The 16,145-nt window shown below is 36.7% G+C and overlaps 1 pseudogene; it reads left to right on the top strand.

The window, feature by feature from the left end:
• LOC109826456 lies at positions 673 to 1,326 on the top strand (annotated as a pseudogene).

Genomic DNA, 16,145 nt, shown 5'->3' with positions numbered 1-16,145 from the left:
AGTCCCAACTCTACGTTACAATATCGAAATGAGTCATCTTCCTCATTCACAAGAACCCATCTAGGGTTTTCAAAGAAGATGCCGAAGCAAGTTTTGTGGTCATGAAAGTCGATACTTACCATCGACGAGAGAAGCCTGTGTCGACGGCGCACCAGCCTGAGTTTCATCACCGCCGACCCGCCGACAGCCGAGGTTGGCTGAGAACTCAGAGCAGCGGCAGCGGCCGACCTTTGACGGGAGACAGTCTTCTTTCTCAGACCCATTAAGGATGATGATCGGAGAAGATGAACAGGGTTCACCGGAGTTCAAAATGAACTCTTCGTTAAGCTTTTCAAAAGAAGACAGATGAAAAGTCGAATGACTTTTGATTTGACCCCAGCGGTCTATGTATAGATAGCTGTGAGCTGTCAAATCACGGCGAGATTCTAGGCCCAGAATCCCGCCAAACGTGGCATGTGCGTCTGCGTTGGTTGAGCTTCTGAACGTAGAGTTCAACTCTGCGTTTTAATTTTCAAACATGCGAATCCACCTGTGCGTTTTAAACGCCACTAAATGAATTTCTCGATGTTTAAAACCAAGACATAGCTTTAAATAAATAGAGGGAAGCAGATGTGGCCATCAAGGTGACCAAAGCCGAGAAGAAACAGACGACTCCGCTGGGGAGTCTATTGGATGAGTACAGATAGATTACAATCAACAACATTGAAATCATCTGGCTCAATCCGACGCGCAACCCATTATTCTAAGTGGCTAAACATTCCCACCAAGATTAATGAAGACACGATCTGACGCGCAACTCATTCTTCTAAGTGGCTTAACATCCCAACAAAGAGTAATGGTGATGTTGCTAAAATCATCACCACCAGTTGAGCTGATAAAAAAAAGAGATAAAGTGGATTCCTCTGAGGCTGCCCTCCTGACTAAACTTAGGATAAAGCCCCTCTCATGTGGGCTTGCGATTCTCTCTGTCTATGACAATGGATCTGTCTTAAGCCCAGAGGTGCTCAATCTCATGGAGGATAACCTCGTTGACAAGTTTGCAGCTGGTGTTTCGTCATCCTTGGCCCTCTCTTACCCAACTCTTACAACTGCGCCTCACATGTTCGTCAATGCCTACAAGAACGTTCTTGCTATTGCTGTTGACACTGAATACACCTTCCCATAGGCTGAGAGGGTGAAGGAGTATCTAAAGGATCCGAGCAAGTTTGCTGTTGCTCTGTTGCATCTGCTGAGGATGCTGCTGCTCTTGCCTCTAAGGAAAAAGAGAAGAAGGACGAGCCTATCGGCGAGTCTGACGATGACTTGGGATTTAGTTTGTTTGACTAAGTTCATTGTCATCAAAACTCAAAAGCTATCTTGTTTGGTTCGAGGAAACAGAATTTTAGCATTCCAACAACCAAGTTCACAATGTCTTCAAATCAGACAAAGTGAACAACCAACCAACTAAAATTTTGGGATCCAAAGTATTTCGAAAATTCATCCCAGTCAACCGTGAACTTTCAAAAACTTTGGAGGGGGTTCTGTAGGCTGTCTAAAAATTACAATAGATAGCTGATCCCCATCAAGCTTCAACAAACAAAAGCTACAAACAGATGACTTTTCACATAGATGAAGAAGAGTTACAAATCAACGACACTTCTGACAGCTGATGAAAACTCTATTCGGTAGCCTTCATAACCAACTGTGAGAGTTACAATCTGACGACTTTCACACCCCATAACAAGCAAAGATCAATGAGCAGTAGCTTTTGTAATGTTGTAATGAACGAGGTTACAAGCCAACCACCTCTCCCAAACGCAGAGTCCACCTTTATGTTTCCCAAACTCAAAACGCACACGAACTGTGCGTTCGCCAGTGGACATTCAACTCTGCAACGTAGAGTTAAAACACAAAACGCACAGACTGTGCGTTCTTCAGCAAACACTCAACCCTACGTCTCAAACTCAAGACGCAGAGCTGAGATTCAGCACACAAGCGGCCTGTGCGCATGCGGCCTGTGCGTTTCAAATCTCTAGCATAGATTTAACTCTGCGTCTCAAGCCTTAGGCGCAGAGTTAAGGCCTAGAACGCCAAGTTAGGCGTTTGACTTGTTCAAACACAAGTTGAACGGCCTAAGAACCATTTATCCCACGTTCTGAGGGATTCTCGCCCACTTAGGAGCGGATTTAGGGGTTGGTTACACCCCTTATCTCCCTATAAATAACCGCATTACTCAACTGAGTAAGAATGAATCGGTTTTGGCAGCTAAACCGCAGAGGGTTGAAGATTTTGAGATTGAAACCGCATAAGGTTGGGAGGAGAGGGCGAATTTTATGAAGATCAAGGAACTGCTGAGCAGTTAGTCAATCAAATCTCAGAGAATCCCTTCACCAACGGCAGATCTACTTGGTTATTAACCGAATTTTCGGTTCTAACAACTCTGTTACAAAGTTTCAACTCGCTCTGAGTTCTAAAACTCGTTAAGAGTTCTTAATTAAAACTTGTAACGCAAGTTAATTACATTAATCGATTATTCAGTTTTCAACAACTCTTTTCAGAGTTTTTAACTCATTCTGAGTTTCTTGAACTTGTTAAGAGTTCTAAACCAAATTCATCATACAAGTCAATCGTTCTCGTGAGATAGTACGGTCAGATCGTCAACGGAGAGCAAATTCGACGCAAGCATTCGAAGGAGGCACTCCATCGCTACCAAGAAGAACCCAGAATTAAACAAAGGGGAGAATCAAATTTATTCTCCTCTCTTTTGTAATCGGAATCCAAATTGTAATCGATTTTAAGAGAATACAAATCAATTTTTCTTTCATTTCTTTTACATCAAATTTTCCACAAACAATCATCAATAGTTTCAGCACTTTTGACATCTCCTACCTCTTCAGCTTCAACTTCGATATCATCTTCACTTTTATCTCCAATATCATCCTCGAGATTATCATCAACATCATATTCTGTAGGTCGAGAAAAATATTATTCAACATTGTTTCTGTGTCATCTATTCGTTGGCCACCGGACGTACCAACACGCATATTTGGATCCTCATCTTCAGTGATACATTCCCCATGCCAGTTCTAATATTTATATTTTTTATCAAAACCTGATTTTATTAGGTGAATCCGTATATCATTTCTATTCAGCAGCTTCAAATTGCTACACCTACAACAAGGACAATACATAGCACCGCTTCTTAAATTTCTCGGATTCATTTTCGCATAACGCATGAAGGCTTTATATCCCTCCTTGTATCGTGTATCACGAAATCTATGATGCCTAGGTATATCTATCCATGATTTGTCAGGAATTATCCTCATCTGTAAATTATATATAATTATTAAATACGATTAGTCTCACAACTACTAATACATCCATGACTCTTATACATTCAACACACATCAAACATATGTTCATATACCATTTAACAATATTATGAATTTTTATCTACATAAAATATATATAAAACGTACGTAGAAACTAGTTACACTAATCTAGCGGCTGTCATACGAAGGCTTCTATCCATTAAAAATATAGTAGTGCTTACATCCAACTCCATATACTTTGTATATTTTTATTTTTTAAAAATTTCGGCAACACCTACCCGCTGTTCTCCCTGTACACTGTGCGGATGTTATTATGCGTATCAGCAATAACCCGAAACGTATAGCAACATACGCTTATTGTATACGGAGAACAACGAATACATGCTGCCAAAACTTTCAAGAATGAAAATATACAAAGTATACAAAGTTGGATGTATGCACAACTATATTCTTAACCCGTCCGAGAACAACAGATCCAATAATTATGAATTTCAGTACCAATTTTTTATTCCTATAATATAAAATAAACGCTCATTTTCGGGAGAAAACTTCATCTCCTACTCAAATCTGAGTCATATATCATACATTATAAGTCCAAAAAATTGGATGTAATTATTGGATGAAGTCTAGGGATAACATTATTTTTTATTCACCTAAATTGGATTATAACACATTATAAAAAATTATAATGTGTTATATATCACTCTATTTTTTTTTAAAATTTATTTCACATATTTTCACATCACAAACTTAAATAATCACTCCTACTTATAACACGAATGAAACTTAAATGAGTTAGAGTTTATAAATGTTAAAAAAAATATGATTACTAGTGTTGTTCAAATGAATTAACATGTAGTTGAGTTAGGGTTTTCAGAATTGAACTCGTTTATTTTTTTATCATAAATTAGGGTTTTTAAACTAAATTCAACAATAAATAATAAAAAAATTAAAAATTCTAAAACTCAGTAGAAAAATCATACATTTTAAGCAGATGAAACAACATATGCGCCAGTGGTCGCGATTGGACTGCTAGAAATTAGGGGAAGGGTGGGGGGAAGGGGTCCAGGAGGGGGGGTGCAGGGAGGGGGCTGCCAAGGGGGGAAATAGGGGTCGGGGGAGGGCGGGAAAGGGGGAGGGGGCCACAAGGAGGGGAGGGGGCCTGCCAAGGAGGGGGAGGGGAGGGGGACGGAAGGGGGGTGGTCATGCAGGGGGAAAGGGGGGTCGGGAGGGCAAGGGGAGGGGGCTCGGAGGGGTTTGAGTGGGGCTGTCGGGAGGGGTTTGGGGGGTCGGTGGGGGGTTCGGGAGGGGGTAAGGGGGAGGGTAATGGCGGCGGGAGGCGGCGGGGAGGGGAGTCGGGAGGGGGGAGGAGGGGAGAGTAAGAAAGGGGGGGGGGAAGGGAGAAGTGCTTGAGGGGGGGGGGGGGGCTGGCGGCTGAATAAGTGCCTAGGCAACCTAGACGGAATTCCGTCTAGGTTGACTTTTCCGTCTCGTTTGTCAAACTAGAAGGAATTTTCCGTCTAGTTTGACCCAAACTAGACAGATCAACCTAGACGGAAAATTTCTGTCTAGTTTGATTCAACCTAGATGGAAATTTTTTCCGTCTAGGTTATTCCGTCTAGAATTGTCGTTTTTTTACTAGTGTTTCCATCTGAATTCAGAGTATATATCCAGAAACATATAATTTTATTTCCATGAATGTACTGTTTTTTGTTGTTAATATGTTTATTTCCATAATTAGAATTAGGTAGGCAGGTAGAGAGATACCGAACTACTCAAGTCTGCCATCAGCTTTAGGTCTTGTTGAAATAACAAGCAATAAGGTCAAGTTAACTGTGTAGATACATAGACTTCAGGGTCTCCACTACAATTGCACTACACGATAAGGTGTTGGAGTGTCAAAAACAAAACCATTACTTCATTAAAAGAGTAATAATCATATTGGAAACGATGGATCTCAACTCTCGTCCCTCCCACATCTATCATTTCATTTAATCATAAATGAGATGCATAGCTTATATCTAGCATCGTCAATTGTCTAAAAGTTGGAGGGGATTTTGTTGGTTTTCCATTTCTACCCTAACCTATTACCTTTTCTACGATTCTAATAGGGGTGCTAAACCGTATCCGTAACCGAGGAAATATCCGTAGTCGTATCCGTTAGGATATGGATATGGTTAATCAAATCTATAACCAATAGGATATGGTTACAGATATTGTTTTGTAGTGAAACATTCGTATCTGAAATATCCGAATACATATTAGTCATACTCTTATGATAGTTTCGATTCTTAGATTATGGATTTGTGATTAATTTTGATGATCAATATGTCTAATCTTAACTTTTCAGTTGTAATGAACATATTAACGAACTCTTTTGTATCACATGAACTATGTTTTTTCTCAATACTATCTAGTTTTCTCATATCCGTTTTGTATCCGCATGCATATCCGCTTATTTATTCGCATGTATATCCGTAACAGTATCCGATTTTAATGGATATGGATATAAATTTTTCTTACCGAGGTATATTTGTATCCGTATCCGTATTCGTATACGAGATGGATAAGCGGATATGACATGGCGCTAAATGAGGAAGGTGAGGGAGGAGTGTGCTCAACATTTCAGTCAATTTAGGACAATAAAAAAAAAGGTGATGGGTTTGAGGTGAGGGGGAGAGCGTAGGAGTGATGTGGTATTTCTTTGTGAGAAAAGAATGGAGATAAAAAGAGAAAGAACTGAGCGCCAAATATCTCAGCAACATAATTCAAAGATCAACTACAGAGAATCTTTTTGCTTTATTTTATATTTTATTCCACTTCTTACTTTTGGAGTTGGCCTGGCATAAGAATTAAACGTTACAGATTGATCTACCAATCTATACTTGCAATTTAACAAAATTGATGTGCAAGTCCTTAATCTTCAATTATGCAGAGCACAAAAAGGAAAGGAGGAGAAGCGAGAATCCAGAGGCCATAAGATGATACTGTTGAGAGATTAGTTGTTTATTGTTGTTTAGTCCCACGTTGGTTAGAGATAAACTTTTTTGTTTTCTTAAACACTATAAATAACTTCATAGAGAGCTAATAAACTCACTAGAGTTTTCATAATTACATGGAATCAGTGCAACAAAAAAAAGGGGGGTTAAGCTAATTATTTGACTTACAAACTAGATCTTCATATATCTTCAGCTAATCATTTGGCTTATCAATTAGATTTGTATATATCTTCATCTAATCATTTAGCTTACCAACTTGATCTTTGTAGATCGTCAACTAATTATTTACCTTACGAACTAGATCTTTATAGATCTTTAGCTGGTCATTTAGCTCTATGTTACGATCAATCGTTGGCAAGCTCTTTGAGATAAGCGATAAGTCGTTCTATGTTACGATTTATTGTTGATTAGTTCTTGATGATTTGATTATTGAAAATTAATTTGTTATTGAGTGAGGTTGGTAGTTTATTTTTCAGGAGATTATTGATTGAAGGATCTTATTTGCTATGTCGATGATGTCCTTCAGTGATTCTGCTATTGATAAGAGAGTTGATATGAAGACCCACATGGAGGTGTTCTCTAGCAGGATCACTGACCAAAAATTGAATGTGTCAAATTAATTACTTTATAAGCAACTGGTTCTACTTTATATTTCAGAAGGGGAAAGGATTATCATCTTAAAGATGACCTCCCCATACCAGTTATTACCTCATGGAAAAAGGATGACACTAATTTATTTCATTAAATTTGGAACAATATGGAACCACATGTCCTTAGTTAGCAATTCACTGTAATATATTAAAATAAGTGTGGACATTCTTGGAACAATTGTACTCAGGCTAGGGACATGCCAATCGAGCGTATAATGTCATTCAGGCTTGGAGCAAGATGGACGAGCATAGTCAGAATTTTGAGGAACATGATGATAACTTCAATCGCCTCGTAGAGGAGATGAGACATATTTTTTCCATTACGGGGGATATTCAAAAATGCAAGATCAATAGGTTCAACTGATGGTATTCACCATTCCTGGTTCTCTTCCACAATCTTATAATTCAGTAAGACCACAGATTATTGGGAGCTCTGCTATATGTTCTTTAGCAAAGACATATTACTTTTTGAGATCAACGGTGCCAGCTACGCTAGCAAGTACTGTCGCAGAGTCTGCAAATAGGTTTGCCCTCGTCACACAGAGTAGACAAACAACTAGATAAGGGGTGGACATGGTGGAGACTGCTTTGGTAGATATGGATGACACTTTGGAGCACGTGGAGGACGAGGTGATAGTTCATGAGGAGCTACAGGTGAGGGTTCATCTAGTCCCTCTATCTATTATCATTATTGTAAGGAACCAATTTACATACAATTTTATTATTCTCAGCTACAGGGAAAATAACCTCAGAGTGCAGATGTGGCTACACAGGAAAGTCCTATGAATGAAGACACTCGCTGCTAGTTTGAGCGATTTTAGGCTTTTAGTTTGCTTAAAAGCTTTGGATAGATAACAATACTGTTCTAATTCTCTTATTATGAAAATTTGAACAGCACCACTAGACCTCTTTTCTTCAGGGACTTTCTTTAGTTAGGATTCTTCTAAAGGAACATCCCATTGTAGGGTCTAAAAATGTATGATTGAATTTCTTATTTTAAGAAATGAGTTCGATCGCTTAGTACGAATCCCTTACAATTACTCTCTCTCGATTACAGAGGAAGAGAAGATTAATCCGACTTTTCTTTTATTTAAAAGTGGGTTCTTAGTGGCGAAAGGATGCTTCTCTCGATGCTCGAGCTGAGATTGCTTCTCGTTGACGATCAGATCAAGGTTACAAAAAGCTTCAGATGGTGATTTAGATCATGAGAATGCATACACTGATCTCTCTTCACACGATAGCCAAAAATCTTCCAAAAGTCCCTTCTTTATAGCCGCTCATGGCTATTTATAGAGTTTCAGCACGTAACCAATGTGTTAGAATTGTGGGTAGAGGGCGTAACTACCTCTTTTAATTCAGGCCATGTTGGTTAATGGGGCGAAACGTGCTCCTGAAGCTTAGCCCACGTGGCTGACTAAGTCTTTAAATCCGTTACAGCTGGATTTTCTATGGACAATGAGCCTCGCTGCATGGCGAGGTTCGTCAGATTGGACGAGCCTCAATATGTAGCGAGGTTCATCTTACAAGTCTAGTTTTACAGTATAGCAAACTTTGTCTTTACTGACTTCGTCTGACGAGCTTCGTATTCACTAACGAACTTCGTCTTTGATGGCTGAGTCATAGCAAGTCTTGTGAATTTCCTTTTGATGAGCCTCATCTTCACTGACAAGCTTTAAGTCTGATGATGAGCTTTGTCTTCATTGACAAGCTTCATCTTCAATGATGAACTCCGAATACTCAGTTTCCTAGCTCACCGAAAACTTTACAACACTAACAATGTAACAACAAATGATTTGTTCTCTAATACAAGGCGAGAACTCAATTAAGCACAACTCAATGTTACAATCTCTCACAACCCTAATATACTATGTATGTAAATACTAAAAGCTCAATGTGGGTGTGTGTAACAAAGAGATTAATCAAATCTTAAACTCAATATAAAACTAGCTTTAATAAAATGATAAATAAACAAATAGATATAAAGCTATAAATAGAGTTTAGAAGACTTCTCAATGGATCAAGAGATTGAGGGAGGATGGTTGGATGCTCAAGCACCAATAGGATCTCCTCAAGCCCTTGTGAAATTGATTTCACAAACCCAAAACTCTCAATTGCTTAAAAGCTTCTTAAATACTCTTTTAAACAAACACGAAACAAGTTTAAACCCTTGTTAAACTTTTTAAAACATTCTCTTGGATTGCCATGAGAACTGAGATCAATGAGGTATTTATAGCCTCCCAAAACCTCAGCCGAAAGCCCAACAGAAATGACCAAAAAACCAACAGAATCGAAAATCAGATTCTGTACAAAATGATCGTTGGAGTGAACGGCAGTCGACCGTGAAAATCTCACGGTGCGAGCCATTTTCGAGGCTCAGAAAATTACAGAAACTTTGACGGTCGACCGTGGCGGTCGACCGTGGGAATTTTCAAGCTGATAGTCGACCGTGAAAGTTGTTGTTGGCTCCGCAGGTTAAAAACAAAGGTGCGATCGACCGTGACGGTCGACCGTAAAATGATATATGAGAAAACAGGTTTAAAAGTTGATTTTTTTTATTTTAAAACCCTGTTTAAAAATATCAAATAAATTCCAAAAAATGTAAAACTTTGAGAAATGATTGTAGACATGATAATAAACATGCTACAAAGACTAGGTTTCAAAAAGGACCTCCCAAATAAAAAATATCATCATTTTGCAAAATAGTCCAAAACATGAAAATGTGAATATATGAGTTTTGACATTTTAGCTTAACCATGTTTTGAAACAATACAAAATGATTTTATAGACTTGAAGAAAGATGTAAACTATTGTTATGAAGTCTTTAAATAATGAATATAGTATTTTTACAACTACACATATAATACACTAAAACATGATTTTATTGAACTAAATAAAATTGATATTGATGAAATCATATATATGCATGTAAGTATGAAACAAAAATATGTTTTCTAATTATCTTCAATTGTTTCATATTAAAACTTGAAAACTATCAAACTAAAACATATATGTATATATATAACTATATATATACAAAACCAAAACGTGTATGCGTGTATATGATTAAGCTTAAAGTACTAACACACATAATATAAACCTAAAACTAAATTTACCCAAGCTTTTGATCTTCAACAAAGCTCTATCTTGGTATACTAGTGGATGAAGCTTGAACTTGAATCTTTAGCTTGAATTATGTAGGCTTCACTTCATAATTTCCGCCAACCTCCATTTGATATGATCATTATGGCGCAATCCATCCAACCTCCAACATATTGTTTGTCAATAATAAATAACAAAATACAACCACTAGACAAACAATATTAGACGTAAATTCTTTGTTAAATCATCATAAAAAAAAGGCCAACAATCTCCCCTTTTTAATGATGACAAACAATTTATAAAAAGGATATATGCATAAAAGAAAATAAATATATAAATTATAATTCACATGCATATAAACAAAAGAATATACTCATAATATTTCTCCCCTTTGACAACATAAAAAAGGGGACAAAGGGATGAAGAGAGCGAAAGATCCCCCTATCAATTTGCATGGGTGAGTATGCCACATAGAAAGATATAGGGATTGCTCCCCCTATCAAAATGCCTTAATGAATATATGCAATGAATGCTAAGGCATAAATATGTGAGCAAGCAAGAAACATGCTAAACACAACTCACATACAAAAGGACAATGAGAACACATATAAATATGTCAATATGAAAATAGTGTCTCATTAACACAAAAAAAATATAAAAGCCATATAAAAGAATAGATTTATGAAAACAAAAAAAAGAGGAACATGAGAATCATGCAAAAAGTTTTCAAATGAAAACAAATCACTCAAGTAAAATCATAAATCAAATGAAATCCATAAAAACATAAAACCAAACAATCATTGATTTTCAAAAATCAAGAGAGGTAACTATATCTAGCTCTTGAGCTAGTATCAACACATATAAATATTTTTAGCACCCGATAAATAAGATTTGGGAATAAACATCCAATAAACCCAAAGGGTTATATAAACACAAACCTCTCATCAAAACAAAACCAATAATCATGAAAATAAAAGAATTTGATCAATAAAAAAATTTGTTTTCATGTTCAAAAGTTTAAAGTATAATTTTTCAAAACCAAGAAAAGGACAAAGAAAAACACTAAAATACTTAGTTTTAAAAATCAAATTTGTTTTGGTACTCAAGAATTCTTGGTACCAAGAGATTTAGGGACATGACCCCTATCTTTTAAGTTCAAAGCCCTAGGGTTATGAACCGTCTTGGGCATATATGGTGCACTAACACGGTCAAAGCAATATTTACTCAAATGACCCTTTCGATTGTAATTTATGCAATGAAAGAGATCCATTCATTTTTGTGGACCTTTAGCTCGTGCACGGGAATCATTTACAAATAAAGATTATCTTTTAAAACTATTTTGAAAATGAGAAACATCATTAAACAAAGGTGGTCTACTTGAGAAATTTGGCAAGTTTGAATATTTTTTCAAATCATAACAAAATTTTGCCAAATGACCAAATCTACCACAAATATCACACTTAAACACATGTGGTCTATGAAAAACATTTAGCAAACTAGAATTCTTTTTCATATCAAAGCAAAACTTTGCCAAATGGCCAAACCGACCACATAGATCACATTTATATACACGTGCATGTTTATGATGAGCAGTGAGTGCATGTGTGTGTGCAAAATGTAATGATGAAGCTTGATGAGATGCACAAGGAGGATTAAAGTGAACCTTAGTGGGGATATGTGCATCATAGCAAAATCTAACAAGATGGCCTTTACGATCGTAATTTGTGCATTTGTAGACTTTGCTATACATGTGTGCATGATGAATAGGATGGTTAGATGTTTTAGCATGAGACTTAGCACACATGTTCATAAGCTTATCATGATTAACAATACATGTTTGGTTGAATCTAAAGATGATATGCGATCCTTAACATGATTCAACTCATTATTATGCATACAAGTATTGTTATTAGAAGTAGAACATATATAGTTATTTATACAAGAAGCAGTATCATTCTTTATGTTCTCTACTTCTAACATGGTATCAATCTTAGCATAAGATAGGCTAGCAATGGATGATGATAATTTCTTATTTTCCAATTTTAACATATCATTATTTTTTTTAAGAGCTACATTTTCTTGAGAAATGATATCAAAATTGGAAGCTAGCTTCTCATGATCGGATTTTAAATTATCATGCTTGCTTTTTAAATCAATAAAATCTTTATGCAATTTGTTAATGGCATGCAATAATTTTTCGGAAGCACAAGCAAATTCATCACTAGATAAATCATTCATGGATTTGAACTCGCAAACCTCACTAGGGCTATCGTCTAGTGGCCGTGTGCATAATGCTCCATATGAACATAAAGTCGGATCCGCCAAATCTTGTTGGATTGCCTCCAAGTCTCCTTGATGTGCTTCAATAAATTTCCATAAGGTATAAGCACTATCAAAATGAACAAACTTGATATTCTAACAAAATATTATTCATTGTAAACATTTGATGATCATTTTTATTCCACTTGGATTTCTCCGAAGTAAGCGCAATGTAAGCATCATCTATAATTTCTCATAAATCAAAGTATTTAGATTGAACAAAAAGTTTAAATCTAACACACCATTGGGTATAGAAAAAATTATCTAATCTAGGAGCAATATTAATGACATAATCTAAACCATGCATATCCATAATGTATATATATGCAAGCAAGATACAAAAAAACTTAAAATTGGATTAACACAAAAAGATAACTTGGATCTTTAACTCAAGGCGATTAGACCTTAAATCAAAGAGCACCAAGCTCTGATACCAATTGTTAGACACTAGAGGGGGGTGGTGATTAGGGTCTTATGCTAATTTAATCCGATTTTATACCAATTAAAACTAATAACAAGTTATCCTAGCAAGTATGAAATACAACAAGATATATGAGCTAGGATAAGCAATATGAACAAAGAAATATATCCTAGCAAAGAGATATACTATGAGATATATGTAAGGATATACAAATTAACACAAGGGTGAAATAAACACAAACAAAATAGTGGATGATATAAATAATGAGCAATGGACAATGGCGACAAGAAATATAAACATAAGAGAAGTGCGCCAAAGCAAACTCAAACACACGATATGATCACGGAGTTCGGACCTTCCGTCCTACGTCTCCGCTCTCCACTCCCGGGGAGAAATCTACTATCACAACCGGGTTTTCTACGCTCACCCGAATAACGTTTACACCTCACAATGTTGGTTTTCAACGCTCACCGATCAACATCCACACCTCACACTCGGTTTTCTAGTTCACCGAAAACTTTACAATTCACACTCTCACAATGTCGGTTTTCAACGCTCACCGATAAATGTCTACACCTCACACTCGGTTTTCTAGCTCACCGAAAACTTTACAACACTAACAATGTAACAACAAATGATTTGTTCTCTAATACAAGGTGAGAACTCAATTAAGCACAACTCAATGTTACAATCTCTCACAACCCTAATATACTATGTATGTAAATACTAAAAGCTCAATGTGGGTGTGTATAACAAAGAGATTAATCAAATCTTAAACTCAATATAAAACTAGCTTTAATAAAATAATAAACAAACAAATAGATATAAAGCTAGAAATAGAGTTTAGAAAACTTCTCAATGGATCAAGAGATTGAGGGAGGATGGTTGGATGCTCAAGCACCAATAGGATCTCCTCAAGCTCTTGTGAAATTGATTTCACAAACCCAAAACTCTCAATTGCTTAAAAGCTTCTTAAACACTCTTTTAAACAAACACTAAACAAATTTAAACCCTTGTTAAACTTTTTAAAACATTCTCTTGGATTGCCATGAGAACTGAGATCAATGGGGTATTTATAGCCTCCCAAAACCTCAGTCAAAAGCCCAACAGAAATGATCAAAAAACCGACAAAATAAAAAATTAGATTCTGTACAAAAAGACCGTTGGAGTGAATGACGGTCGACCATGAAAATATCGCGGTCGACCGCGAGCCACTTTCGAGGCTCAGAAAATTCCAGAAACTTTGATGGTCGACCGTGGCGGTCGACCGTGAAAGTTGTTGTTAGCTCCGCAGGTTAAAAACAAAGGCGCGGTCGACCGTGACGGTCGACCGTAAACTGACATATGAGAAAACAGGTTTGAAAGTTGATTTTCTGATTTTAAAACCCTGTTTAAAAATATCAAATAAATTCTAAAAAATATAAAACTTTGGGGAATAATTGTAGACATGATAATAAACATGCTACAAAGATTGGGTTTCAAAAAGGACCTCCTAAATGAAAAATATCATCATTTTGCAAAATAGTCCAAAACATGAAAATGTGAATATATGAGTTTTGACATTTTAGCTTAACCATGTTTTGAAACAATACAGAATGATTTTATAGACTTGAAGAAAGATGTAAACTATTGTTATGAAGTCTATAAATAATAAATATAGTATGATTTTATAGACTTGAAGAAAGATGTAAACTATTGTTATGAAGTCTATAAATAATAAATATAGTATTTTTACAATTACACATATAATGCACTAAAACATGATTTCATTGAACTAAATAAAATTGATATTGATGAAATCATATATATGCATATGAGTATGAAAAAAAATATGTTTTCTAATTATATTCAATTGTTTCATAGTAAAACTTGAAAACTATCAAACCAAAACATATATGTATATATAAATAACTATATATATATCTATCTTGGTATACTAGCGGATGAAGCTTGAACTTGAATCTTTAACTTGAATTGCGTAGGCTTCACTCTACAATTTCTGTCAACCTCAATTTGATATGATCATTATGGCGCAATCCATCCAACCTCCAACGTATTGTTTGTCTATAATAAATAACAAAATACAACCACTAGACAAACAATATTAGATGTAAATTGTTTGTTAAATCATCATCAAAACAAGAAGACCAACATTAACCGCCAAGGTGTCTTTCCCCTTTGATTGCTTTTGAGGGTTAAAGTTGCATTTATTCCCTCCCTTTTTAGGATGAGACTTCTGAGGTTCTTCAGCCTCTATCCTCTTGAGCCTGTTCTCGACCTGCTCTCCCTGCCAAACCAAATCTTTCCACGAACGAGCTTCAACTGCGCCCATCTTTGATAGTATGTTGATAGAAAGATTGTTTCGAGACATCTCCACAAGGGTTGCTTCCAAGACTTGATCCCGTGAATGCAACGATCAATTTCTAAATATTTTGACAAAGTCACTGGCAGACTCTGTCTTTTTCTGCTTCTCCGCCAATAGTGCGGCCATAGACACCTCGGTGTCATCATCAAAGAACCTGGCCAAGAAAAGCTTTTCTACATCCCTCCAGCATTTAATAAACCCAGGCTCTAGTCTGCGAAACCATTCAAAAGCAACCCCTTTTAGGGTACTAATGAATAGTCGAGTCATTATTGGGTCATTCTCCACTATGTATCCAGTTTGCACCTAAAAATAGTAAATGTGTTGGGTAGGAGAGAGCTTGCCATCAAATTGTACCAAATTGAGCGGCTTGAATTTCGGGGGATATGGGACGGTATCCCATTCAACTGGATAAGGTCTAGCTACCCCCAGGTCTTTGAAGTTTTCTTGGAGCTTCAATGCGTCAAGTTGCTTCTGGAAATCATCTAATTTTTGGTCCCGTACTTTCGTACGATGATTGGATTCGGCTTCAGATGATTCAGAATGAATATGCAGAATCTTTTCCTCCTCATCTTCTTCATCATTGCCATCTTGATTTCGATGGCTATTTTCTTCCTCGGCGTCTTGATCCCGAGGCTTTGGACCTTCTTCTTTTTCTGTTGTTTCTCCCTGAGGAGTCTCTCTACCATTGCTTCTAAGCATCTGATAGATTCCTGTTGTTGAAGGATGGTTGATTGTTGCTCTTCCATCTTCCTTGCCATGTTTTCCTCACTTCCAATCATGTGAGCACTTGCCTGTTCACTTTGATCAGTATTGGAAGGTCGAGAGGTTGCAATAGCTGAGTTCTCAGGCTCTTCATCTGCCTCATCTGTAATGTCTGCTAATCATCGATAATCTTGCGGGATCACCACACCAGTATAAGTATGAGTGTGCCGATACACTCCCTGTCCATCAACAAGCATTTCACCTGACCCTGAAGAGTAC

The sequence above is a fragment of the Asparagus officinalis genome, chromosome 10, assembly GCF_001876935.1.
Source record: "Asparagus officinalis chromosome 10, Aspof.V1, whole genome shotgun sequence".
In the NCBI taxonomy this organism is placed as follows: Eukaryota; Viridiplantae; Streptophyta; class Magnoliopsida; order Asparagales; family Asparagaceae; genus Asparagus; species Asparagus officinalis.
The sequence above is the reverse complement of the archived record's forward strand: the minus strand, read 5'-3'. Positions and strand labels throughout refer to the sequence as shown.